At 41.8% G+C, this 27,451-nt stretch overlaps 1 long non-coding RNA gene across 1 annotated transcript; it reads left to right on the top strand.

Moving 5' to 3' along the window:
- Positions 1 to 361: 361 nt before the first annotated feature.
- On the top strand, positions 362 to 26,289 carry LOC138717963 (uncharacterized). Its single transcript, XR_011336985.1, has 3 exons — positions 362 to 556; positions 20,772 to 20,887; positions 25,381 to 26,289. It is a non-coding gene; the product is annotated as an uncharacterized lncRNA (long non-coding RNA).
- The last annotated feature ends 1,162 nt before the right edge of the window (positions 26,290 to 27,451 follow it).

Below are 27,451 nucleotides of genomic sequence, written 5' to 3'. Positions count from 1 at the left end.
AGTGGGTTGGAAATGACTGAACTTTGGCCCTCAATCTGCTGACACCCTGAGGGAGTGTAAATGTAATGACGTCTTTGCTTGTTTCAGCTGCACAACAGGAAACGCTCGTGGCCTCCCCTTCTTCCTGCTCTGAGAAAGTGCTTTTTTTTTTTTTTATTATTTTTTTTATTTCCCCCCCCTCCCTTCCCCTGCAGTGGAGCAGGCTGAGACCTAGTTTCAGGTCTGGGCTCGGCAGCCAGCCCGTACTCGCACAAGGGCACCCATTGCTGCTGCCTCCTCGCTGGGGCAACCAGTCGCCTCCCTACTGCTCTGCTGTGGTGATGATGCCAGAAATACGAGCGATTTGATTTTTTCTTTTTCTTTCTTTTCCTTTTTTTTTTTTTTTTTTTTGCCTCCCTGGAGAAGTGACTGAGAAGAGAATACAGTTATGTGGCAATGGTTCGCTCCACAGAGCATGTCACTGGATACAGCTCAGCTGCAAAGAGCAGGATGGTCAGGTGATGATTTGCCTTGGGGAGACTACATCACTTGCATAATATAGAGGACACAGTGTCAGGTGGGCATCGTGAGGGATCCTGGAATACAGTCCCAATAGTGCTGAATAATGCTGAATATACAGGGCCTGAACAGATTTCTTTGCCTTGCTGGGATACAGATGCTTGCCTCTTGCAGAGCATTGACAGGAAACCTGTTTAACCCTCTCCGGCTGCTGCTTTTACACTTTGTAACCAAAACAGGGGTATGAATAAGAGCGGTTATTGAGAAACACAAGCATTTTGCAGCTAACTCAGGGAGGAGGATTTTGCCTCATCAAAGTCAGCCAAAACATTAAAGCAATACAGTGTTCTTGCAAGTGAAATGAATTGGTTCAATATTCAACTGTCGTTCTCTGATGATGGGGGAGGCGGGTCACTCTTAAAAAATAAAATGCATATGCACTGGGAAGTTCGCATATTGTGGTGTGAGAAGAGGCACTGAGTAGTCTGGAGTACAGTATGTTGAATTTGAAAGATTTAATTAAATTTGAATGTAAACAGTGCTGGTGCAGTTGTTTAATGTTGCATAGGGATATTTCTTGAGGAGCAGCTTTTGTCTGGGTTCTGTAATAGGCAAGTTCTGGGTTTACCTCATTAATCTATTGCACTACCTAGCTAAATGACTTGTTTTTAACAAGCTGGAGTTATGTAACATGAATTGTGCATGACGAGATGCTTGCAAGCAGGGAAAAGCAAGATAGGCAAAGAAATTACAGCACTCAGCCCTTAGTGGAATAGGATATGCCTGGGTTTTGAAATGAAATACTGTGTGTTGGTACTGCCAGCCATACAGACAAGGTCCAGCTATTCCTTATGAGGATGTGTCTTGAAGCGAAGTCTCGGATGGGAATGTTTAACAGACAGAGAAGTGAATTTGCTCAGGCGTGTGCAGTCCTTGGAGGGTTTTGTATTTGTGCATGCCAAATTCCACCCTGCTCCACCATTCCTCTCCACTCCCCCCTGCCCCTGTGGGCTGTTGTTTTTCCTCTGGAAAAGCATTGTAGAATAAAAAATGGGAAAAGTCTCTTAAATGGTACTGATTTCACATGTAAAATAAAATAACTTGATGACCTGTGATTGCCACTGTAAAATGTTATATAAATCTCTTTTCATCTTCTAAATATGCCCCATAGGGTCATTAAGCAACTATACACTACAACAGTCCTCCGTCTCAAGAGACTTTACAGCCACTTTATAGAAAAGGGGAAGCAAGTAGTTACATGAATGCATTAGTATAAATGCAATTGATTTTAAGTTAAATTTTCCTTTAATAATATTTCCTTGGCAGTTTTCTCTGCTGTTACTCAGTTTTGATCTTCAAAGTCATGCTGAGTTGTTAAGCCTGGGATGACCTTATTCTTTGGTGGAGTGGATACAAACATTAAATAGTAATGTTAGGAAATAAAGTCATCAGAATAACAGGCGTTTAGGAAAGGAGTGGGAATAATAAATTTTAAGAAAAGGAATGATTTAGTGCTCCTGAATTCCACTTTAAACTGTCCTGTTCCCTCTCATTTTGTTTGAATAATTATGTATTTTTCCTTCCTTTAATCTATAGATGAGCAAGCTGTAAACTGTGCTGTTGGGTTAATACCTACTTTATTTTTGAGTTGTTGGGGTTTTTTTGTTATTAACAAAAAATTTTAAAAAATGAGTGCCGATATTTATGGTCTTCTTGTACACTGCCATACGTGCATACGTACACAGTGGCTGGTTATGCATTAGTACAGACAACAGCTGAGATGTTATAATGAGAAACAGTTACATCTGTGAGCTACTTCTGTAACTTGCACCATTGCTGATCATCTCAGCATGGAGAAGAGGAGATGAACAAGCACAGATGGAAACATGTATTTTCTCACACAGAAGGCCATTCAGGTCATGGCCAAGGGATGTTGAAAAGGCACTATAAGGAAGCGGGCCATGTTGCTCTCATTATGTCCCTATTTTCCAAACAAATGCAGGATTTCTCTTGGGCTGTCCTCCTCCAGAAGGGCCTTGATTTTTATGAAAACTTACATTTTGGTCTTCAGGAGAATTTTTGCTTATTGTACTGAATTGAATTAGTTTTGTGTACTAATGTGTTACTCTTAGAGCAGCAGAAGCCTAGAGCTGGGGGTCTAAGTAACAGCGCATAAGGATGCCAAGATTTTGTACGTGAAGAAAGACCTCTTCCTTTTTCTGCATGATAATAACAAAAATACAGTGTTCATCAAATGCTTTCTGTTTGTGTCAGCTCCAGCATTTGACTCTCTACCATTTTTTGTCTAGCTAATAGTTATGTCATTTCTGCAGCTCCTTGATTTTCTTAATGCAGATGAATATTAGGTAGGAGTGCCTTATAAAATAGTCAGAATTTTTATGCATACTGGCAATTGTAGCATGGGTGCAATTTTATGATAAGGTTTGTTAGGAAGGTTTGAATGTCTTTTACTTTAATTTCCCTTACTTTTTTGAATGAGAAGTACTCGTGATTTTATTAAGAGCCAAGACTTTTAAGGCTGAGAAGGCAGGAGGGAGCACTGTGGAGCCCATGGGAGTTATCACCCGACATTTTGGTCGAGTCTGTGAGATGGGCATAGCTGCAGAGGGGGTTGTTTTGACTGCCTGCTGCACTACATTGGTGAGAGCCTTTGCCACAGGGCTTTGCTGGGGAGTGAACAGGAGTGGGCTGAGGGCTGCTGGGGAGTGAGCCGTGTCTGTACAGGCCCAGGCTAAAGCCATGGCAGGGGCTGCTGGGCTTGACGCCTGGGAGGAGTGAGGGTTGTTCACCATCTGCCACGGGAAGTATGGGCTGACCTTGATTTCTGGTGGATTTTCTGTTGAAATCGGTGTGATCTGAGTGAGCCGGGTAGAGTGAGCACGTGGCTACAAGCTGAAAGAAAGTAATTGCCATGAGTTGCACTGATGGCACAGGCAAGGAGGGAATGGGGAATGTAGCTGTGTGTGTGTGTGGGCAGTGACTTGCTTAGGTGTCATCTCATCCTGAGGTCCTTGAATAGATCTTCAGAGGTTAACAGTCCTGGTCAAAAAGCTCTGCAGAGAGGGATTTTTTTTTGCCCTGCAGGTTGCTGTACACAGTTGTTCCATTTTCCTTGCTTTTGTTAAAACCCCATGTATCTTGTCCATTCAAACCCTGACGTGTCTTCAGGTTATCAAGTTGTTCCTGTATTGCAGGAAAACTTGAAATAATTATAGAATCATAGAATAACCAGGTTGGAAGAGACCCACCGGATCATCGAGTCCAACCGTTCCTATCAAACACTAAACCATGCCCCTTAGCACCTCGTCCACCCGTGCCTTAAACACCTCCAGGGAAGGGGACTCAACCACCTCCCTGGGCAGCCTGTTCCAGTGCCCAATGACCCTTTCTGTGAAGAATTTTTTCCTAATGTCCAGCCTAAATCTCCCCTGGCGGAGCTTGAGGCCATTCCCTCTTGTCCTGTCCCCTGTCACTTGGGAGAAGAGGCCAGCACCCTCCTCTCTACAACCTCCTTTCAGGTAGTTGTAGAGAGCAATGAGGTCTCCCCTCAGCCTCCTCTTCTCCAGGCTAAACAACCCCAGCTCTCTCAGCCGCTCCTCGTAAGGCCTGTTCTCCAGCCCCTTCACCAGCTTCGTTGCTCTTCTCTGGACTCGCTCCAGAGCCTCAACATCCTTCTTGTGTTGAGGGGCCCAGAACTGAACACAGTACTCGAGGAGCGGTCTCACCAGTGCCGAGTACAGAGGGAGAATAACCTCCCTGGACCTGCTGGTCACGCCGTTTCTGATACAGGCCAAGATGCCATTGACCTTCTTGGCCACCTGGGCACACTGCTGGCTCGTGTTCAGTCGCTGTCAACCAACACCCCCAGGTCCCTCTCCTCCAGGCAGCTTTCTAGACAGACTTCTCCTAGTCTGTAGCACTGCATAGGGTTGTTGTGTCCCAAGTGCAGGACCTGGCATTTGGCCTTGTTAAACCTCATCCCATTGGACTCTGCCCAGCGGTCCAGCCTGTTCAGATCCCTTTGCAGAGCCTCCCTACCCTCCAGCAGATCGACACTTCCACCCAGCTTAGTGTCGTCTGCAAACTTGCTAAGGGTGCACTCGATGCCTTCATCCAGGCCATTGATAAAGACATTGAACAGGGCTGGACCCAGCACTGAGCCCTGGGGAACCCCACTTGTCACTGGCCTCCAGCTGGATTTCACACCATTTCCCACCACCCTCTGGGCCCGGCCATCCAACCAGTTTTCCACCCAGGAGAGTGTGCGCCTGTCCAGGCCAGAGGCTGACAGTTTCCGAAGCAGAATGCTGTGAGAAACTGTGTCAAAGGCTTTACTGAAGTCCAGGAAGATACATCCACAGCCTTCCCCTCATCCAGCAGCCGAGTCACTTTGTCATAGAAGGCGATCAGGTTAGTTTGGCAAGACCTGCCTTTTGTGAACCCATGTTGACTGGGCCTGATCACCCGGTTCTCTTGCATGTGCTTCATGGTAGCACTCAAGATCACCTGTTCCGTGACTTTCCCTGGCACTGAGGTCAGACTGACAGGCCTGTAGTTCCCTGGGTCCTCCCTGCGACCCTTCTTGTAGATGGGCACAACATCAGCCAGCCTCCAGTCCAGTGGGACTTCCCCAGTCTTCCAGGACTGTTGGAAGATGATGGAAAGGGGTTTGTGCAGCACATCCTCCAGCTCCTTCAATACCCTTGGATGAATCCCATCTGGCCCCATAGACTTGTGGGTGTCTAGTCGGGCTAGCAAGGCTCTGACCACCTCCTCTTGGATCATGGGAGCCTCATTTTGCTCCTCTAGCTCCTGGGTTTGTACACAGACGGAACAACTTTCTTTACAATCAAAGACGGAGACAAAGAAGGCATTAAGTACCTCAGCCTTTTCCTCATCCCCTGTCACTGTTGTTCCTTCTGCATCCAATAGGGACTGTATGGTCTCCCTAGTCCTCCTTTTATTATTTATATATTTATAGAGAGATTTTTTGTTATCTTTCACAGACTTTGCCAATCTGATTTCTAGTTGAGCCTTAGCCCTTCTGATTTTTTCTCTACACAATCTCACTTCCCTCCTGTAGTCCACCCAAGAGGCCTGTCCCCTCTTCCAGAGCCCATAAACATTTCTCTTCTTCTTGGTATCACTCAAGATCTCTCTGTTGAACCAAGCTGTTTTTTCCCCTGCCAGCTTTTTTTCCGGACCACGGGGATGGCTTTCTCCTGAACTCAGTTTCACCATTTTTGCCGGTTAAAAAAGGGTAAAATTTAATTTGCTGTAATAATTTAACTACACATGAGATGCTTGGCATGAAAATGACTAGGTGCAAATTAAGATTAAAAAAAGTAAAGGAAAAAATACGCTGTGCATTGCATTTTTCATTTTTAATGTTCTATTTGTATTTCATTACCAGTCCATCTGCAAGAAGACACTTCTTAGCAGATTGAAGCATTTTTTTTCAAGGAAAAAAACAAATGTACAATTAGACTGATAAAAACAATGTTTTAGTCTAAATGGATTAAATTGGGAGATTTTAAATAAAATCTTTTCATTCTTGCAGGCTTACCTTCTCTTAAGTCTGGTTTCACAATGTGCCTTGGTTTGATCTCCAGACCTGGGCAAGGGCCATACTTTATCTGAGTTTTGCTGCTTGAAACACAAACATTTTGTAGCGTCCCTAAAGTCATTGTGCATGTGTGAAATCAGAGCCTCGGAAATACTGAACTTTGTATAACACATAAACTGAGCAGGTCCATGGTCTCACCTCCTTGTCACAGGAATGGATTTTAGCATGAATTTCACTGGGAAGCGTTTGCCTGATCCTTGTAGTTGTGCATGTTGCAGGCCTCCTACTCCACAGCCTGTCCTGTGTGAACGTGCCACTGCTCTGGGGAGAGGCAGATGACAGGTCGTGATGGCTTCACTTTCTGTGGGGCTAAGAAGCAAAACCCTTTGTACAGTCATAGACGAGATTATCCATGGAGGTGGGTTGAGTGCACCGTGACTCTTACCAACGTGAGTTCAACACTGTAGTTGTGTTGCTGTGGTTTGTGTTTCTTTGGAAGCACCAAGATAGCACATTTCTTTATTTTAGAGAACTTGTTTCACCATCCAAAAATATGTGTGCTGTCTTTCTTTGCCTCAGTTGACTCTGGCTTTGAACCTACTTGAACTCTCGGGATGTTTGTAGCGAAACTTTCCTTTGTGAACGGAATTTGGATTTTTAAATTAGGTGCGAAAGAGTTGGTTTTCTGCATGGAGCTTGTTTGTTTGAGCAGTTGCTTTCCACAGTGCAGTGCTTGTAGATTCAAATCCTTTCTGCTGTGGTTGTGCCAGTTCAGTTCCTTCTGCAGCAAGTCAGTTTTGCTGATGTAAGGTGCCTGGTTGAACTAGCAAGAAAAGGAATTTTTCATTTTTGCCGAGGTGTCATTCTTGTACATTCAAATAGTAATAAGATTTTTTTTTATAACCATGTTTTAAAGATACTCTGAAAGCTAGAATAACACTCCTAGCCTCAATTTATACTTGATTTCACCTGTAAAACTGCTTTTAGTTCATGCGTTTGTGCTTGGAATTTGAACTATTTAGGTAAAAACTAGAGACCAAGTGTCATATGCCTGGAACATACCTTTTAGTTTATGGTGGCGTGTTTTACTGTCTATGATGTGTGATCGCACATGTTCGACTATATACAGCTGACTTGATGTATTTACTGTAATTCTTTACCTAAGGAAATACAGTCCAGTGACTTGTGGGCTAGGTGGGGATTTCACACCCATACGTTCAATTCCTGGTTCTGCTACATAGTTCATGAGCTTGGGGTGAGATTCACAACACCTTACACTGATTTTCATGTGAATTATATTCATAAGTTTGAGTTAGGCACAAAAATACCATTGTTGTGTAGTATTCTCTTTATGTCAGTTCCACTTCCTTATTTTGCAGAGATGTTCTGTAGACAGATTCTGTATTCTGCTGAAGATCCATAGGGAGCCAGAAAGAGTTTTGTGCTAAAACTGATGGCAGGATTTGAACCTTGATTTTTTAGTATATGTGTCTGTGTTTAAGACTTCATTCTCAGAGTTATCAATAGTTGTACCCTTGCTCATATGCATAGTATTTATGCTATTACAGATCATACAAGTTATCACAAAAGTAAGGCTACACCACTGCTTTGGAGTCCAGTTCTGTCTCCTTTACTTAGGAGCGAAAATAGCCTGATTAAAGTGCAGTCAGCAGCTAAGGCATTAGAGATAGGCAGCATGCGTAGACCTGGATCCAGATATTAAATGCTATGTTTAGAAGATAAAAGGTTAAATTTTCTTCCCAAACAGACTCATAAAATTCAGGATGGAAATGTATAATGTAAGACATTGTATTGCAATGAGCATTAGAGTGAGTAGCAGCTTTGCAGAGTGGAGGAGCAAGATACTTCTGCTGTTGAGCAGGTGCATGTGGTCAATGCAGAACATGCTGGTTTTACTGAGGCTTTGTGCAACTTCATAAAATCTGCATTTTGAAGTACCTGAGCAATTCAAAGGGTAACTGGCCTGAGCAAAGTCTTGCTTAAGATAGCTCTTGGGAACACTACAGAATGTTTTGGGGTCTATAGAGCTTCCTAAACCAGGAGAGTTCCTGAGGGGATGTTCTCAGCCTGGCCTGTGCTGAACCTTCTGGAGGCAAGAATCAGCTCGACAGCCCCAAAGCCAACCTGATTTACACCAGGGGATATCTGACCCTCTGTGTCTGAAGAGAGTTGCTCTGGTTTCTCTCTTGACCCAGGATGTTGTAACTGAGCTACATGTGTCTTTGTGGGGAAATCGGAGGTGGTGGTGGGAGTGTTCAAGAGAGTCACAGATAGGGTGAGTTTTATGCTGTGCACGTAACCTTTACCAAGTCCAGTCTTTAGCAGAACACGTGTCTCACTAACGGACATTTCTAAGAAAATATTAATCATAATTGCTACATGCACAGAGTCTGTATTTTCTCACAAATATACTTAGGAGTCTGAGAGTGGGTGATGCCAGGGGACTGTGATGCCCTGCTGCTCCCAGCTGCCTGCGTCAGGCTTGGACCTCGCCAGCAAGAGAAAGCAGAGCACCAGTGGCTTTGGCTTCTCTCTCCCACAGTTCTTGCTTATTTGTTTTTGTTTTTGTTTTACTCTGTTCGCTACTTTAAGTCTTAAACAGGAAAAATTAAAGTAATTAAAGTAGTTAAACTAATGCTCCTGATCCTGCTTGTCTTGTTTTCCTCTGTGTTGTCAGTGATGCTTCTGGTGTACTCAGGAGGATGTCCTGCCTGTTTGCAACCTTTTCTGCTTGGCTTGTCCTCTGCCTGGTGCCTTTGTTGCTTGGATGCCTCCTACATGCAGCAAGGCCCATCTTTGCAAGTCTGGTGAGCGCATTACTTAGCAAGTAAAGAAAATGCTATGGCAGGTGGAAAACATAGCACACAGACTTGGTGAAAGAGAAGCCTGTGAATATCTACCAGATATCTCTGGTGCTTGCTTAGCAAAACCCTTAAGTGCAACTTCAGTTTCGTCAGGCTCCTAAGTTGTAGTGGAAGCACTGGGTTCTACACATGCTCCTGAAGTTAGGTACGTACTTACAGAGTTTGTGAATAGAAATGGCTTATTGAGCTGAAGCCAGCGTGGGGAATTTTGGGACTCCTGCTGTTCTGCTTACAGTATTTTGCAGGAGAGTTTAAGGCTCTAGAATGACACCAACTGGATCCACAGAACAATCTGCTCCTGTTCCTATGAACTCCGAATTATTTTCCTTCTCACATGCAAAGTTGTACCAAGAGCTGCATTTAAAAACCCATCTGTTGTCCACATTACATCAATAGGAAGAAAAATTTTAGATTTCTAAAATATTCTCGTTATGTGTTCCATCCTGCTGTCATCTGTCTTTCAGCTACAAGCCATTTCTTGTAGTTGCACTTACTTCTAGCTACTCAAATCTTTTACTCCCACCAACTGATAAAACTCCAAGTTGCCTAAACTGCAGAAGTTAAAGCAGGATGCTACAAACTGGTAGTGGAAAGAAATGACTGCCTTCAAAATATAATGCTTTTGATAGTATTAAATAAATAAATTAACAGGTTTTTTCTTATTAAATGTGGGAATAAGTAATAAATTGCTTTAAAGTTTTTTTCTTCATATTTTTTGTCACATGGTTAGTATATTTGAAGTATCAGTATGTGTTTCTATATATTTTGCAACACACATACGTGACGTGCGTCACAAAATATAGCAATTTTTCTTTTTTTAAAAAAAATTTCAAACCAAATTTAGATTATAATTCCTGTGCTGCTGATTATAATTCACCTGCTGCTGATCTCACTTTTCTGTGTTGCACGGACAGCAGCACAAACATAGTTCTTGGTAGACGCACTGCTTTACCACAGGGCAGCTGTGAAGTTCACCTGTCTTGTTTATTTTAGTTTTGTTGCTACATTTTGGCTAAACAGCCAATTGTGACAGAACTAGAGGGACCATTTAATATTCTTTCAGGTTTGCAAGGTTTTGTTTGCAACTGTAATGAGTAATCAGGAGTGCATGCATGTGCATGTGTGTATATTTACACCTGTTACAGCTTCCTGGCTTTGCTCCCACTGTTTTCAAAACAGTAGCTTCTCATGGAGGGCTTCAGGATTTTTCAAATACTGCACTGTTTCCTCCCTGAAAAACTCCCTGGGAGACATTCAGGCAATGGGATTTTTGTAACCTTTTCCTAGTGAGACAGAGATCACAAACTGTCCATCTCACAGTGGTTTGATTGCCAGACCATAGACATCTGTTTGTGAGAAATTCAGTGGTGATGCCTGTATCTGTTCATCATCATCAACCCCCTCTAACGATTTGTGCTCAATATTAGAGCAGCATGCATTAGACCAGTCTTGTTCAGTTGTTTCTCAGTATGAAGAACAAAAAAGACTTCACCACATATGGCTTCCAATACCTAAACCATGGAGTGTTACCCCAGTCTCTCTTCAATGATTTAGCATTTGCAAGGATTCAGTTGAATGGTACCTCCCTTGAAACCATCCCCGTGGAAACTGAAGGTCCCTGATGGGCAAGTGTTTGGCAGGAGCAGTTCCTTAACAGGTTGATGTGTGGCCCAAGAAGGTTCCATCGATGTCCATTCACAGATTCCCAGTTTCATAGAGGTCTCTCTCTGGGGTTAGGTAATGGAGGTGAATCACACTGAGGAAAGTTCTGATATGGAAAGTTTCTCCTCATATAGAAAGATTTTGATGACAAGATTTGGGCTGTGGTTAATCCCCTCGAGAATGACTGACAGATTTCAGATTTCGGTGAGGGAATAGCTAGCTCCTGTATTTATATGCTTGGGTCAAAGGGCAACACTGGTTTCCACTGTTTGTCAGGACAGTACATTAAAATCGTTCAGTATCAGACAAACAGTTTGTAAGACCCCTGTTCCGATGCTGTTGGAATATGGGCAGAAGGTATTGCGATAAAGCCCTGCTGGAAGCAGCGGATAAAAAAGATGTAAGGCAGATCTGTAAAAGGAAGATATAATTAATATAGCTGTGGAGTTCTGGTATGGTAGTATGTGGTCTAAAATATTTAACTGATACTTTCAAAGAAGCCTAGAGGTGTCATGGACCTTTCTGCTACCAAATTTCAGTCCTCAACATTTGCGGGTAGTGAACTGTAAAGCAATGAGTGTTTTCACAAGTCTTTCTGGATGATATGTATTTCTATAAAATAAGCTGTATGTGTTGTTTATTGATTTATCGTGTGAATATAAAGGCTTGAAGTTTGGAAGTATGCAGAGTTTACTGTTTTTAAATATATATTGAGTACTGGGTCTAGGCTGTGTAGGAAATAAACATGTGTCTGCAGCAGTAGATTTTTTTGGCAATAGTATGAGACTCAAAGGAGACTGGGATTGCCCACTGTGGAGGGAGACGGAAACAGGCAGGGGCCGTGGGGAAGACTGGGCACTCGGTCTGAAGCAGCTGCATGCTGGGCAGCGGAGCTCAACTCCACAAATAGTACTAGCAGGGATATTGGCCAGTTGGTGCTTTTGTACTTCTTGACTTCTGGCACCAACATTCAGATTTAGGTCAAAGATGGAAGAGTGGTGGGACAGGTTAGCAAGGTGTCCCTGTGAGGCAATGATGTGTGTGTGTATTTACCAATCTTCCCACTCCCTTGGTTTTCTTCTCCTTCAGTACTGCACCCACCAGATGCACTAGAAAATGCCTCCAGTTTTCAGTATGTAGCAGAAATCATGAACCCCAGCTTCCTCTAAGTGCCAGGCTTTTGGATGCAGTCCTTGGCTGTGTTGTACCTACTGTATAAAAAGAGATAAAGGACTGGCTCTTGAACTGGCAGTCAGGTTGCATGGCTAGGTCACATCCAGACTGCTGAGGCAGCCCTCCTGACAGCAGACTTGTCTTGTGAGGAGGTGCCTGGAGTGGTCCAAAACCACATAGAAGTCAAGCTAGTGAGCAGTGTGCTGCTGCAGTGCTCAAACTTTTTTTCTTTCCCATTTTTATTCAGCCATATGGGTGCACCTGCAGTTGTGAACTTCAGCGTTTCAGCACAGTTTTGCATCTCCGTACATGTATTTCATTTGCAAATTCTGTTCTGTCTTACGAGTCAACATGGAAGGTTTTTCCCTTAATGTGGACACTGATCATCTCTCGTCTATTTGAGCACAAGTTGGAATCTGAAGAAGCTTCTGGCAGCCAAGTAGTTCTGAGATTGCCACCTCTTTGTTAAATGTCTTTAGCGAAATTATTAGTGGAAGACAGGTAGATACAGGTGTGTCATTATGCACAGTGTGTGATTGTAGGTTTTTTTTTTTATGTAGGAAACAAGACAACAAAAGACATCATGGATGGAAGGCAGAATTTATTCCTTTGAGAGTATTTTCCAGATAGGGAGCTGTGTGCAAGTGATAAAATGTTGGAATTGTGTGATATAAGTGATTTTTTGTTATGATTACTATTATTTTCCCTTGTGGTAACATCTGAAGGTTTCTATGAACATGTAGGCTTCCTTGTTTTACATCTACAGACACCCTGAATTTAGAATGTGAGTATCTGATAGATAAATGTAAGGGGAAAGAAATGTTGTCACAAAGACAGAGACAGATTGTGAGATGCCCTCCATGCTCAGATATGAAATCTGTGGCAGCTAAGAGCTCAGTCTGTTTCTCAAGTCCTACGACTTGGTGGCACTCCCGGCATCGTACATCTCTTAGCAGCCCAGAGGTCAATCTTGCAATACTGTGTGAGCCTTCAGCTCCATGTTAAACCTTCTGCGAGCCTTTTTCCAGTGGAGCATTTGACATATTTAAAGTTTATTACATGTATCTTTGTGTTGTGATTCAGACTTAATTTTGCTTTATTCTGAAGTGTAAAGGTCCCATCTGACATAAAACACATTGATTTGGGAGAAGATTTATGGTATAATGTCAGATGTCGCTATTTTAAAAAATGTTACTGCCTTGCGAAAGTGAGTTTCTTGTTTCTTTGTCTAGTAATGCATTCAGGGCACTTGAAAGGAAGTTTTGGAATAAGGAGATTTCTACCCTAGGGAGATAGTATCCTGTGATTTCATTAGGTCATGTCAGGCCATTGTTTTGCTTTTCTTATCATAAGTATCTTGTGTCTTTATTCGTGCTCAGCAGTGGACTTGAGTTTCCTGGAAGGGAGTGAAATAATTAAGAATTACTACTACAAAATCTTATGTTCTCTGTTTGTAGCTACATTTGTTTAGTTAAAGGCAGTTCTTATTTGTAGTTATGTATAGGTGGTATAGTTACATACTAATAATAAGTAGTATCTTGTATCCGTGCGTGGTTCTCGTTATAGTTTAAAAAAACTCCAGTTATTCTCTGTAAGTATGAGAAAACATAGACTGAGAAATTCAAGGTCACCCATCAAATGGCTAGTAAAACTAGGGTCTCTTGTTCCCTGCTGGTTTCCACCCCTAATTTATAGCTGGTGTTCTCAGTGGCTTTGTTTCTGCTGGTGGATTACACAGTGGCAGGGCATGGGAAAGGGCACATATAATTTATTGCTCCAGATGCAGCTGCTGGAGTGGATGGTTAGGTACGCTGGGTGGTTTATCAGAAGAAGTAGTCATTAAAGGAAGGTGATTAATGTGGTGCCAGAGAAGGGCTTGTGGTGTGTTGTGCTTGCTCTTAAAATCTGTAAACCACTACTCCATGTCACACAGCCTGAATACAGTCCTGGTGAGAGGAGGCAGGGGAGGAAGAAGGGGACTGCCAGCCTGAACTGAGAGCTTATATTGCTGTGCAGGCGTGTCACGTTGTTTAGCCTTGAGAAGAGGAGGCTGTGGGGAGACCTTCTTGCTGTCTACAACTACCTGAAAGGAGGTTGTAGAGAGGAGGGTGCTGGCCTCTTCTCCCAAGTGACAGGGGACAGGACAAGGGGGAATGGCCTCAAGCTGCACCAGGGGAGGTTCAGACTGGATATCAGGAAAAAAAAAATTCACAGAAAGGGTCATCAGGCACTGGAACAGGCTGCTCAGGGAAGAGGTGGTTGAGTCCCCATCCCTGGAGGTATTTAAAAGACGGGTGGATGAGGTGCTCAGGAACATGGTTTAGTGGCAGATAGGAATGGTTGGACTCGATGATCCAAGAGGTCTTTTCCAGCTGGGTTATTCTATGATTCTATGTGATGGAGGAACACCTCCTTGGTGACTTACTAATGGGATGGCCAAACCCCCTCTATCTTGCCTGGTAAATATGGCTTGGTTCTGGTGTGACAGAGCTGAGACATTAATATAAGTGATGTGAGCAGTAGCTTCTGTGTCATGGCCTGGGATGCATGCACCTGCTTTGCAAATAAGCAGAACTTCTAGCGCTGACAGTGAGATACCTTTCCCCAGAACAAAATTTATCATTAAGTAGAAGGAGGCATGGGAAGGTGGGGCTTCTTAAGTCTCATATGCATGGGACTCTTGCTTTGAAATGTGTTATTCCATTTCCTTCAAGTTTTCCTTGAGAGAACACGTAATTTGGATTTCCTATGCATTTTACCATCAATTCTTCAGTTGTTACTATCTGCCTCCAAATTATGTACACAGTTTCTGTCTATTTCATTCTCTGTCAACTGCTGCCACTCGGCTTCCAGGCTGCACTGTGACGTGTGCGTTGTATGCCATGTAGAGAAGAAGGCAGAAGTCTTGGTAGATGCTGGGAGTAGAGTAGGAGTGCCGAGAGTGACCCTGTAAAACAGACAATAGGTGCACAGCAGCTGGCAGATCAGGCAGCCTGCCAGGTTGGCACAGACACTGCCTCCCGCACAGATGTCGTTTTTCCAAATAAAGACCAATGTGCTGTCATATAAGCAAAAATAAATAAATTGCATCTAGTGTATTTTAGTCTTTTCAGGGGCCCACTCTGACTGAGAGAAGCTGGAGAAAATAATCTCCTGGCAGAAGTTATACTGAAGCTCTCTTCTTGTAAGTGGCAGCATCAGAAAGTGATGAAGCCGCACAACCATATGAATAAATGTGCAGAATCTGAAACTCACGTTCTGACTCATTGATCACATACCACCCTTTTACAGTGTAAGGTGAAATGTCGAGCACCAACTTTAAGCTGCCCTCAGCAGACGTCCTGTTACCTTTTGCCTCAGTGCATGGCCATAATCTCAAGCTGAAAAGTAAGATTTTACCTTCCAGTTACCCTCCTGGAGACAGCTTGTCAGAGCAACATGGTACTGCAAACTTATCCTGCTTAATGTCAGCTAATTAAATTAAGTTTTGAATATAGTACTAAGCCAATTTAATTCTGTCTTTCAGAGCCTGCAGAGATAGTTGTGACTCTCAGACGGGTTTCTGTCTCTGATTAGTTATCAAATCTCTGTGCTTTTTTAGACTGACTTTTTGTCTATCCTCTTCTATGAGTCTCTCACCTGTACATGTCATGTTAGGGAATGGGGTGTTTTTTCCCATGTATTCGTTGTCCCAGCATCTACTGCCACATTTGACAATATACTCTGTTTAATGGCTTTTGTTCTTTGAAATGAAAATTTCATTACTGTTGCTGGAATAGGAATAGAAATTATTATGAAATACTCTAGGTGTTAGGTTTTTATTTCAGAGGTTGGTTTTTGTAAATTTTGATTTTGGAGGGATGGGTATTCAAGTGACCTTATAATTTGAGCTCATATACCAGCCTTTGGATGATCATCCACATCGCAGTCCAAGTGCAACAGCCTTGACAAGACAGTGATGTTTACTGTCTTGTCACTCTCAATATGTTTTGTGACTGTTAACATTCATGAAAATGGGGGTCAGAATTTTTAAAAAAATAGTCAAAAAAAGGAATAGGTCAAAGCAAGTCATAGTATGAAAAAGGACAATACACTTGATTAAGGAGTGCTGGTGGAGTGTATCATGCCAGAGACAGTCCAACAAGTATTTTTTTTATTTTAAATGCCCTCTATGCAGGTTATCAAAGAAAGTCAAAGAAAAAATATTGGTTGTCTGGGGATTTTCGTGCATTATTTTTTGTACAGCTCTGGAATGTCCCTCATTCCTTTTGTGAAGCTTTTCCCAAGGAGTTTCTCTGATCTGCTGTTTCTAAATCCCCTGATGCCGTCAGACGACAGATGAGTGTGCATCACTGTACAACCTCCTGCTGCAGTTTACCCCCTGTTTGCAGCTGCATTTTCTTCCTCTCATTATTTTCCCGCTTCCCCTCCCACTTGTTGATGAGGCTTATTTCTGTTCAGATGTTACAAGTGCAGAACTGAATTGCTGTTGTCAGCAACATAATTCCTGGTTACTGAGAAAATACTGCTCTTATTCCTTCCAGAGTATAGCTGGAGTGTATGGGGAGACAGAGTTTGAGAAGAAGCTTGTATTGTAGTTGTACACTGTGCTTGTTCTGTATGGAGCAGAGGGCTTCAGCCTGTGTGGATGTTACTAGCCTGACATATTTTACAGATGGTTTATTCATCCATTCATTTTTGTGTTGCATAGTAAAAGTATACAAGTGCTGTCGGGTCTGTAATGTAGCTTCTGATGTCAGAGAGAACTAAATACCAGCTTTCTCAATGTTTATTGAAATAATGCTGAAGTTCTGAAATAGAGAGAGAGAGAGAGAGAGAGAGAGAGAGAGGCCAGAGACTGTAATTTTTTTTTTAATTCTTTAAATTTCTTGAAAGTAAAGTTTTTTCAGATAATTAATTACTTTTTTCTTTCACTTTAAAATATATTTTTCTGAAAAGTTACTCACAGGTATATCTTTTTGAAATTAGAAGCTATAGGTTTTTTTAAATTAATAAATATATACATGTAATGGGATTTTTTAGGCTTAATACTTAGATCTGACTTTAGTAAACAATTGAATGGCTGTATTGCTTCAATCTAAACATTTGGTTTAGATACTTCACCCATTTTGTAAGCACTTGTTAATTTTTCAAATGAGCAGAAAATACTTACTGAACGTGGAGAAAGAATTGCCAAACCCCTGTTAAGTCCTAAAGCACTGCAGTGGTTTTATAGGCACCTTCTAAATACCTGTGTTTGTAAGGCAACTTCAGCTCTGTTGGTGTGAATATGCTGTGTGCATTAATATGGGTATTTATAATGCAAAAGATTGCATATTTTCTTCTTCAGGGCTGTACTTTGTTGTAAGAAAGGAGTTTTTTGAAGTGAGAGGGTATCTTATCTGTAGTTAAGTTTGTATAAATACAGTTTTAGTATTGTCTTAAAACCAATAAACTCAAATTGAAGAAGTTCCATTTTTTCCATTAATTTTTTTCCATTAATTTTTTCCATTAATTTTCCATTAATTTTTCTAATTGTGCCTATTGTTTGCATTTCCTTAAAACACTGCTTGTGAAAGTGGGGGTTTTAATTGATGACAGTAGAGATTACCACTGTCTAGCCATAGAAAAGAAGCAATTTAGACAAAAACTGTGTGTATTTTTCTATAATTCCCTCTTTTTGTAGAGACTGTATTGATTTGTATGTTTTATTTGTATGTATCTTTCTCCTACTGAGATTTTAAGTGCTGAGTCCCCAGTGTATTGCTGTCAACACTACATATTTCCATAACTGCCAAAACCACCTCCTTAAGTACCTCCCATGTAATTTCCATTTTCAGATTTCACCTGGAAAGTCTCTCCCTTTGCTTTAAAGGTGCTGTTCCAGGACTTACAATTTCTAAGTGTATTTTCAAGGCATTGGTGTTTCTTTCTCACTGAAGGAAAGGCACTAGGAAGTCTGTGCCAGGAAGATCTTTGTGAAAGATCTTGAAAGTTGTGAGATGTCTAAGTAGTTCAGTTGACTCTCAGGAGCTGGTCCTTGGTCCCTCCTGCACTGCCAGAAGTGGTTTGTTTTGAGCAGTTTTTGCTTTCTCCTACATAGTCTCTGAGATCCCCCGATCTCTTCTGTTAGCAGAGACAATAAGCACTGAAAATTGGGCATGCCTGTGGCCTTGAAAATCTGGACCACGGCTTTGACCTGGCCAAAGAAGAGGATAAAGACTCAGTGAAAGGTTCTGAGCATAAGGGATTCAAATGTAGAATAACAAACTCATTTTCTACAAGACACTGAAGAGCAGGAAGCCAGTGGTAGCTGATGATGGGTGCCAGCATAAACTAGTTTTGAACTGCTTCACTAGAGATGAAAGACTGCATTTCACTTGGTTCCATGTTTTGTGATAGATTTCAGCTCAAGATGTAGCTACTTTGTGATCATTCTATTGCATTCATGTGGTGATTTAGGATTTTTGGTTTATATTATTCATTTTCCAAGAGCACAGCTAACAGGCAGCAAAAAAAAAAAAAAAGAAAAAAAACAAAAAAACCCCAAACTCATTTACCTGAAAAGTTCTGTTAGGCTTTTAAAAAGTAAATGAAATGATGCAAGGTAAATGATTAGGTGCAGTTGTTAGGGTCGGATTGACTCCAAATAAATCTGCAAGCAGAAAATGAATGAGTTACATGTTGTACTGTATTTACCTGCTGAAGACAGCTGGCCATTTTTAGCAGCATCCTTTTGTGGCAAGGATGCTACAAGATATTCTCTGGGAAGGAATATTCTTTTTAAGCCTTTGAGAAGTTGAGAAAGAATGCTTTCTTAGGTAAAACAGAGTTACTACGAAGCAAAATTTAAGCAGTTCAGTAGAATGGATATATTTCACGTTCAATGAAATACTTGTTTGGCTCACATCAGATCCCCAGCCTGCCCAGTGGTGCAGCCCTCCCAGCGTATGTTTGCTTGGTCCTCCCTATGTAAGCCAATGTGTGCATGCACTTACTGGTGGCCCCAGGCCGAATTCACATACATCATACCTCCACAAGTTTCCTGGTAAGCAATCTGTTGCCTGAGGAGTCAGAGGTGTCTGTGAGTGAAAGGGAAGGAGCCAGAGCTGGGGTTACAGAGCAGAGGTGAATGAATGCGATGGTGCCTGAATCCTGGCATGCTCTCTCCAACCACTGTATTTCAACTGGGCAACATAGGACCTCCCCAGTCCTGGCACAGAGCTAGAGGAGCTGCCTGCCTGATAAGAGGGATGGGGCTCTTCTTGGTGAAGGGGAGTGCAACTGAAGTTGTGGTGATGCAGCATGGCAGAGCACTGTGCCTTCTGCCAGCCAGAGCTGCCTCTGGGTGTCTGCTCCACCATCTCTCTCCTTGCTGCTGGATCCCATCCTGTGGCTCAGCAACTCACCTCCACGTCTGGTGTTTAAGTATGCGTGTACTGAAATATATATGTTCACTACTCTGTGCTGCTTCTGTTTGCCAACTTGTATTTATACTGTTTCAGAGCAGGGAATCATTAGATATTACATATTAGTGTCATACATATGGGAAGTGCACCCTTTACTGTGGGTTTTTTTTTTTTTGACCACAGAATATAGTCTTCATAACTTAATCTTTTTGTGGTTTTACATTTGTTATTGAAGACTGAATACAGAGTATGGGAGACACTGACTTGCTTAGGTGGCAGTAAATGAAGACATACATGGCACTAGTGAACTGTGTAATGTTGTGGCTGACCAATGAATGATAATAAAGGCAAAAGCCAAGCCACTTTGGAGGTATGAAGAGTCAAGGAAACATCAGAGTCATTTAAAAAATGGCTAAAAACTGAAAATATAATTTCTTTAAAATTATTCATTGTTCACTAGATGTCCCTCCTGAAAACCTCTTGCTTGTAGAACAGGAGAAAGATCAGTTTCTGTTTGAGGAGGCTGCTTTACTTCTAACATGACTTCTCATTGCTGTGGGTGTGTCTGTACGTGTGTGTGTCTGGGTATATTTCTGGGTGTCCTGCAAGTAATTTTATTCACATTTTTTAAATAAAAAGAACCCATTTAATCTACCTTTTGTGTCAATTACTGTGTCTTATAGCTTTATCCACATTGTCATGCATCACAGAATGAGTTAACAAGCAAGATGAGTTTTCCAACTCATCCAACTCCAAATGAGTTTTCATTATTTAACGCTGTAGTCTTGTAGGTTGTCTGAATCTGTTTGTTTCAAACAATTGTGACTTTAGCACTAGTATTAGTATGGAAAAAACATTTTTAGCTCTTCAGTTGCGAAGTTTGTTTGCAGCCATGTGTCTTGTCATTGGAGACAACACTGCTAGTGCAAGCTCATTTTCCATATCTGCGTTGCCTACAATATATATTGAAATATTTAATAACAGATCTACCTATCAAGTTATTTGAAATGATCAAGTGATTATAAATAAGGTGACTGCAGTCACTGATAGGAAAGCAATGCTTTCTTAAGACCCCTTGATCTCAAGAGAATAGTTCATGATAGAGCTCGCTCCCTAGCATCTTCTAAACCAGCTATTTTCAATGTTTTGGGTTTTTTTTTAAAAAAACCAAACAACACAGAAAAATAGAGGTAGAGCCAAACTGACAGTTCAACGGTGAAAGGAATTACGTGCTTGTCAAGGACCTGACAAATGGGAAATCTGAAATTCTGTATGTGTCTGCCAGAAAGTTACAGCTTCTGCATTAACAATGACTAGTTTTCATTGCTTTGATAGCATGCCTGAAATCTGGTCTGGAGCAGTGGGCCAAAATAGTTTGGCTATAGCAGGAAACTTTTGCTTGCCATTGTGAACAGCAAAATGTTTTCTGTAAGCCTTGGAAGAGTGCAGACCTTGTTAACGTAGAGGAGGAATACATGAAAATACAAAACATTAGCAGAGCTTGATGTAAACGTCTGAATATGATGAACTTACTATCTGAATTTGTTATGTTTTCAGGTGGGACCGTCTTCTGAAATGTGATCTACAGCAAGCTACTTTGAATTGTATGATGACAATGTTATCACTGCCACATCTGTGGGAACCAGTTATTCATAAGAATACGGTATGTGAATGTCTGCATCTTACATTAACCATTGCGTGTTGAAACAACACAGAAACAATAACATGAAGGTGCTAAAAGTCATTGAAGCAAATGTTAAGCCACATGTACAATCAATTACACCAAGCCACTCCAGCAGATGTTTATCTTCTAGGGCTGGTCTGTATGCAGAACTGTGCATGTGATCTTGAAAATGTAATTATTTACAGATATGGGTAGCAGTATTCTACCAATATTTCCTTTGGATGAAGTTATACTGGTACAGTAGTGATATGTATATCTACAGACTATTATTCTCTTCCTCGAGCAGGAGGGCTTGGTGACAGTAGCGTGAAGGGTTCTGTACTTTAACTGTATTGCTGCACTTAAAGCAGTACTATTTCTGCATTTAGGAAAGGTCTTTAATTGCTTTTCTCCTTCATTCCATTTTCAATTTCTGGTCAATCTAAATTAATTTCACACACCACTGAATGCTTAAAGAAGTGTAAATTAACTCCATTTTTACCAAACTCAGCCAGATGATGGCAGTTATTCCCTTGATGTGTAGCTTTACATCACTCACTGTCTTTGACCAAGATTTCAATAGGAATTAAATCCATATATTGAGCCTTTTTCCTGTATAAAAAATCAGATACTAAGACCCATATCTAGTAAAGGGAGGCTATTTAATTTATGGCCTACAAGGGCATAAATGTAAGGTCATCAATAGCTGGCCTGTTTTTCTTTTCTACTGTTCTGGCTTGAAATTGCTAACACACATTCAGGACCTGTAAAATCATGAGCAAACTGATTTTATGAGAGTGGTTACATCATTGTTTTATATTCTGCAGCAGTTTCTAGCACACCACATAACTGTTAGCATGGAGCATCTTCATCTAACTTATGTCCTCAATGCAACTCCTGCTGAAGCTGGTGGGAAAATGTTTCTTCATACTGATGGGAGTTGAATTGCACTGCACACAACACCTGAGACTTTTCTTTAAGTAACTTTCTCTGCTTGTAATTTTTTTTACTGATTAGCCAGTTTTTAGTGATTAGGTGTTAAAGATAGAAGCATAAAACAAAATTACAGGGAAATGGATTGCCAAAATAACCTTAAAGAGGACTCAATTATTGAAAATGCTTGTCTAGCTTCAAAAGTTACACAGTGAAGAGCAGAGATGACTATTTTCTCCAAAAGTCTATATCTTGGTTTAATACAGTGTATTTTTATATATAATTTTGAAGACAATGTCAGAAATGTAGGTCGCTTTCTGCTGTATCAGTGATGCAAAAGAGGTTAAGCAAGACTTGTAAGTCTTATAGGAAGCGGGGAGAGAAAGGTCATGCTTCATCGAGCGGTTCAGAGTGTTTTGGGAGAGCAGTTCACAACTCGGGTGACTTGTGTGCTGAATGGTGAAGAGGTTTCCAAACGTGGCCTGATTATGGGTCAATTTGAAGAGAAGCTCCTGGAGGTGACATCTCCCACTGAAGGGAGGAAGTGTTCATCCTCTGGCAGGGCTTCTAGCATGCCTGTGTAGCCACCCTCAGTAATCTCTGCTGGATGAATACCATTAACCCAACCTTTTGCAGACTTTTTTCTATGCCTTTGTTCACATGTCTCTTCTCTCATCCATATCTAAGCACCTTTTCAGGATGGGTATAAGAGTAATAATCTCCATTGCTCTTGTTTCTTCTGAGCTGATTAATTTGAAAATGTTTAGAATTATTTGTTGATACATATTTTTGTAAATAAGTAATTTTGGGGTGTATGTGAACATTGATAGTGGAAAGCTGGTTTGAAGAAGATGAGTTTTGCATTCTGCAGGGCAGAGGTCTGGAAAGGACCCAAAAGGCCAGCTAGTCTGTTTCCCTGCTGTCACAGATGTCTCATAATGAAAAGCATGAATGCATCTTGGTTGACATTTTCACTTTTTTTTTTTTTGGTGGAATGTGGCTTTTTGCTCGTGGAGGGGACCTCTCAGAGAGCTGAGGGCAGGTGGCAGGGAGAAGCGGTTGGAGTGGTGACTCCTTGCAGATCTCGGTGTTCCATGGACACAAAGGACAAGCAGCCATCTTGCTGCCATGCTTTTAAAGAGTTGTAGAGCAAGTGATGCTGTGTCTTGCACCTTGTGAAGCTTCTTCTGATACGTGGTAGCAACCTTCATGTGTTTGCATTCTAGCCAAATCAAAATGAAATTTCCTTTGACCAATAAATACAGGAGTCAGAAGGAAGTGGAGGTTTTTGTGTTCATTTTTTTCCTTTTGGGTGTTATTTTGGTTTTCTTCTTTTGCCAGTTCTCATATAGCATTGCAAACATTTCAGGAAACTAATCTACAGGAGCACAGCTCATAAAAGATCGGCCTGCCATAGGATGAGGCCCTCCTTATTACAGAAAAACTTCTGAGACAGTCACAGCTGAGAAGATTATACACTTCCACAGGAAATTAAATTTGATGTAATGTAGTGAAAGAATAACAAAATGGAAAGGGCACATATAATATATTTGTCATTGTTAAGTGGTAGAAAAATGAAACTTGGGATCCAATACAGCGCATGTAATTTAGATATGAATACAAACTTCCCAACAGTTTTAAAAAAAATTGGCTCTCCATTTTCCTGTGCCTTCTCTTGGTGTTGTTATCTCAGTGTGGAATATCATTAGTGTCTTGTAAAACTATGCCAACTTTTGGGTGTGTTAGATTATAAGTTGTTTAAAACAAGTTTCAGAGCAGTCCTATGGAGTCCAGTTAGATTGCATTCTTCAGCAGAAAGTGGGTACATAACATCAGACTGGAAATGAGAGGCAAGAGCTTCCTTCTCTTTGCTTCATCTCACTCCCATCTGGATTTGCAGTGCTGACACAAGGGGAAGCTTTCCTTCCCTGTCTGCTGATGCCCTCGCTGAGGCACAGTGTGGTACTTGACAGTGGGTAGAAGATACTGAGCAGAGGCTGGTATCACAGGTGTGGTCAGACTGAAGACCTGCAGGGGACTATTCAGGTTACACACATGCTGAAGAGATCTTTTGGTACTGAGGTCCTTGCTGCTCACCCAAGATACAGGCTGGGGATACGTCTTCTCTTCCTCTCCTCTTTAGGGTCACTGTAGGCGCTATGGTGAATCAGGTTCTCTTCTGGCCATATACTTCACAGAAACTGTGAATTTTCTTTCAAAGGGGGCGCTAATAACTTTCCAGATTTTAATAACTTTTCCTATAAGATCTGGTTACCTGCAGTTAGCAAGAATAAGCAGGACTCTGGGAGATTTAACTTTACTAACCATCATAAATTCTTTCCCTTTGACTCTAATCATTCCCTAGAGTCCTTTTAATGCTCTTGACATTACACTGGCCTTTGATCATGGCACAACATACATTTTCCTGTAGCAAGAGCCTTACGTAAACCCAAGGTAATGGACGCGGTGGTGGGGGCATTTGACAGTCAGATGCCCACTGCTGGTGAAAGGATAAGGAGTGTATTCTGCCAACACGGCTCTTCCCTTGGTGGAGAGAAGGAGAGGGGACCTGATGGTGTAGGCCCTTGCTGAGTCTAGTGTGCTCCTGCTAGCACCTAGGAGCAAGGGGCCAGCTGCTTCGCTCTGGACAGAGACACAGTGGCCTCCTGGCAAGTACAAGGGAGGCAGAGGGTGGAGCAAACCCTGCGTGAGAAAGCTCGTCTGCGAGCAGTCCTCAGCCCACATCCCCAAGGCAGTGAGCTGCAGGAGCTTGCCAGCAGCGGGCCAGCCGCTGACCCAGCCGCTGGGAGCTGCTGGCCAAGCAGAGGTCGCTTGTGGCACAGGGACTGGGCAAACCTGCTCGGACGGAGGCACTGGGTGAATGGATCTTTTCTGTGCTGGGGACAATCCTAAAAGGAAGGAGTGTTACCAGGCGGTCTAGGGGTAGGCACCTAAGCAACAAACGCCTTCTTCATAAAATAACTGCCTGGGTTATTGCTTCAGAAAGGCACAAGTTATTGCCTCCAGCCCGCGCACAAAACCCCCCGGAAAGTGAGAGGGGAATTCCCCGGTTGGTAGTCTGTCTGTCTCTCTGCTGTCCAGGAATTGATGGGGTAGAGAAGGCATCCCAAGAATCTACCCGCATGGTCAGGGAAGCTAAATTCCCTCTTGTTTTTTCCATAAATACACAAGTCAGCAAGTTTCTTTAGCAAATGCTTTAATTTTAACCTTAATACTGTACAAATATTTAACTTTGGACAAAAAAGCCTCAAGCTGGCTTCAGACCACGGACTAGCTTCCAGCTGTTTCTGCAGGTAGAGAGTCAATGTTTACATAGACAAATGGTTATTTATTTGTTTATTTATTTATTATGGTAATCTTTTTTATAATAAATTTGGATATTTCTATACCCTGTTTTTGCTTTGAATATAAAATCTATGTATTTGCAATGTGTGTGCAGTCATTTTCAGAAGCTTTAGTGAAAAGCTCAGATCTGCTGAAGATAATCACTGTAGGCTGAGTCTCTAGATGGCACAGAGTTGTACTGATTTTTTTCTCTAAATGCCAAAGTTGTGCTCACCATTGAAAGCCCACCAGCCTAGCTTATGAAAAAAAAAGATGTGGAAAGATGGGGTGCCTGCTGCAGTTTTACACTGTTGTTGGTTGTCCGGACAAATGGATGCCAAAGAATATTCAGAAGGAGTGTCAGGAGTGTTAGCAATAAATATGTTAACCAGGTTTCAAAAATCTGCTTAAACGCTGCCTTGATATATAATACTTCACTATATCCACATGTATTTCATATACATATATGTATGCTGTCTCCAGTCTTTGCCTCAGCTGCTGCGTGCCTGTAAACAACCTTTTATTCGAGAAGGAAAGTCCGTAGTCTTGTGGACCTTCTATAATGTGCTCAGCGTGTGAGCTATTGACTTTATGAAGACGAGAAAAGCTATGTCAAATGTATTTAATTTGCATGTGGCACGATAGAAAAAGAAAACTCTGTGAAGAAGAGCAGACAAGAAAGACACTGAATGCCTTAAATACTAAGGGAGTTAATGCTATGCAGTGATTTTGCTTCTGTTATAGGAAGTGTAAGAACAGTATGCTTCCTGGCGTACACCACCATCTAAACTGCAAAGGTTTCAGTTCCATGGCAACACGAAGACCTGAATTGTGCTTAAGGTGTATGTACTAATGCATTCAGAGTGAGGGGTTTGGAGCAAGCTGGGGAAAAATAAAACATGCAGAATGTTTCACATCTATTTATTTATCTATAAAGTAAAGCCTTTGTTCTTTGAAAATGATTACTGATGTGAAGTAGTCGCCCCCCCCCCCCCCCCAGGTTCTCTCTGATTCCTGTTTAAATGTGTTTTTCTCAGGCAAAAAGCAAATTAAGAGGCTGTTTGGTTGGTGGTGGTTTTTTGGTGTTTTTTTGTTTTGTTTTTAGTAAGAGCATAAGTGCAACAACACTTGAATGTTGCAAGATAATGCTATTAGTTCTTGAGACTGTCATATATTCCTGCAGAGGAGGACTTGGGCGGGGGGAGGCATATTTTTTTAATGATGTACCACTTCACAGAGCAGAGCGAAGCAGATTTGGATTTTTTTATTATTATTATTTTCCTTGATCGTTTTTATCCGCCCTCTTTCTATCTTTCTCTACATGCACCTCCAGTTTCCCCCGCCTCTCTTGGCTCAGGAGCAGGAAACAAGACTGAGCTCTGTTTCCTCACATCCAAAGAAATGTAAAAGTATGAGGAAACGGCATATTTTTTTTTGCCAGATGACTTGGATTTACAGACCCACACTAGGAAGGCACCTGCTCCCAGGCAGGGTCAGGAGTCACCCTCCAGAGCAACTGGGCAATCGTCCAGGGAATAACCAAGAAGCTGATCATTATGTGGATTTTGTTTGATCTGCTTGGGTGGCTGCATGACTGCAGGGGTGGGATTGGGACAAATGTATTTTGTTGAGGACAAAGAACTACCTATGGCTGGTCCTGCCAGCTGTGCTGATTGTCAGTGGGTGGATGAATTGCAGACTTGCAACATCTGAAGATGGACTGGGTGGTGAGGGAACCTCCAGATGTTGGTATTTCTGAAGGCTAACAGCAGTGCTAATCTGGCATGGTAAAGCTGACAGAAACTGGCAAGTTGAACTGGATTTACAGCTGCTTTGCATTGCTAAAACAGGCAAAGCAGCCAGAATATATCAGTGGATCTGGCCTATAGATTTCTGCGAGGTTCCTCTGTGTAACTGGGGAGAGAAAGCTCTGCAGTTGGAAGCTGGTCAACCACTCTCTTTTTTTCTGTGCCAGGAGCAATAAAATTAGTCTCTCTCTTATCTGTGTCCTTTTCTTAAAAAAAAACACAAAACAAACAAGGCTTGCTTTCATTCAAGAACAAACCTGTCTTTTCTACTTGGGGGAAATCTGTCCCTGTTCAGAAGACCAGTGCAACATGGGTAAATCTTATCTAAGGAAATAAGTAGAATCAAAATGATTAAATGACCCTATCTTGGCATTCTACAAAGGGTGCATTTCGCTCTCGGGGCTGTGGAACTGCAAAGTAAGGTGTTGTCATTTTTAAACAGCCACTTTCTGAGAAAAAAGAGCACTGAGCCCCTTGCTAATCTGTGT

Source organism: Phaenicophaeus curvirostris, chromosome 2 (genome assembly GCF_032191515.1).
Source record: "Phaenicophaeus curvirostris isolate KB17595 chromosome 2, BPBGC_Pcur_1.0, whole genome shotgun sequence".
Classification (NCBI taxonomy): Eukaryota; Metazoa; Chordata; class Aves; order Cuculiformes; family Cuculidae; genus Phaenicophaeus; species Phaenicophaeus curvirostris.
The sequence above is the reverse complement of the archived record's forward strand: the minus strand, read 5'-3'. Positions and strand labels throughout refer to the sequence as shown.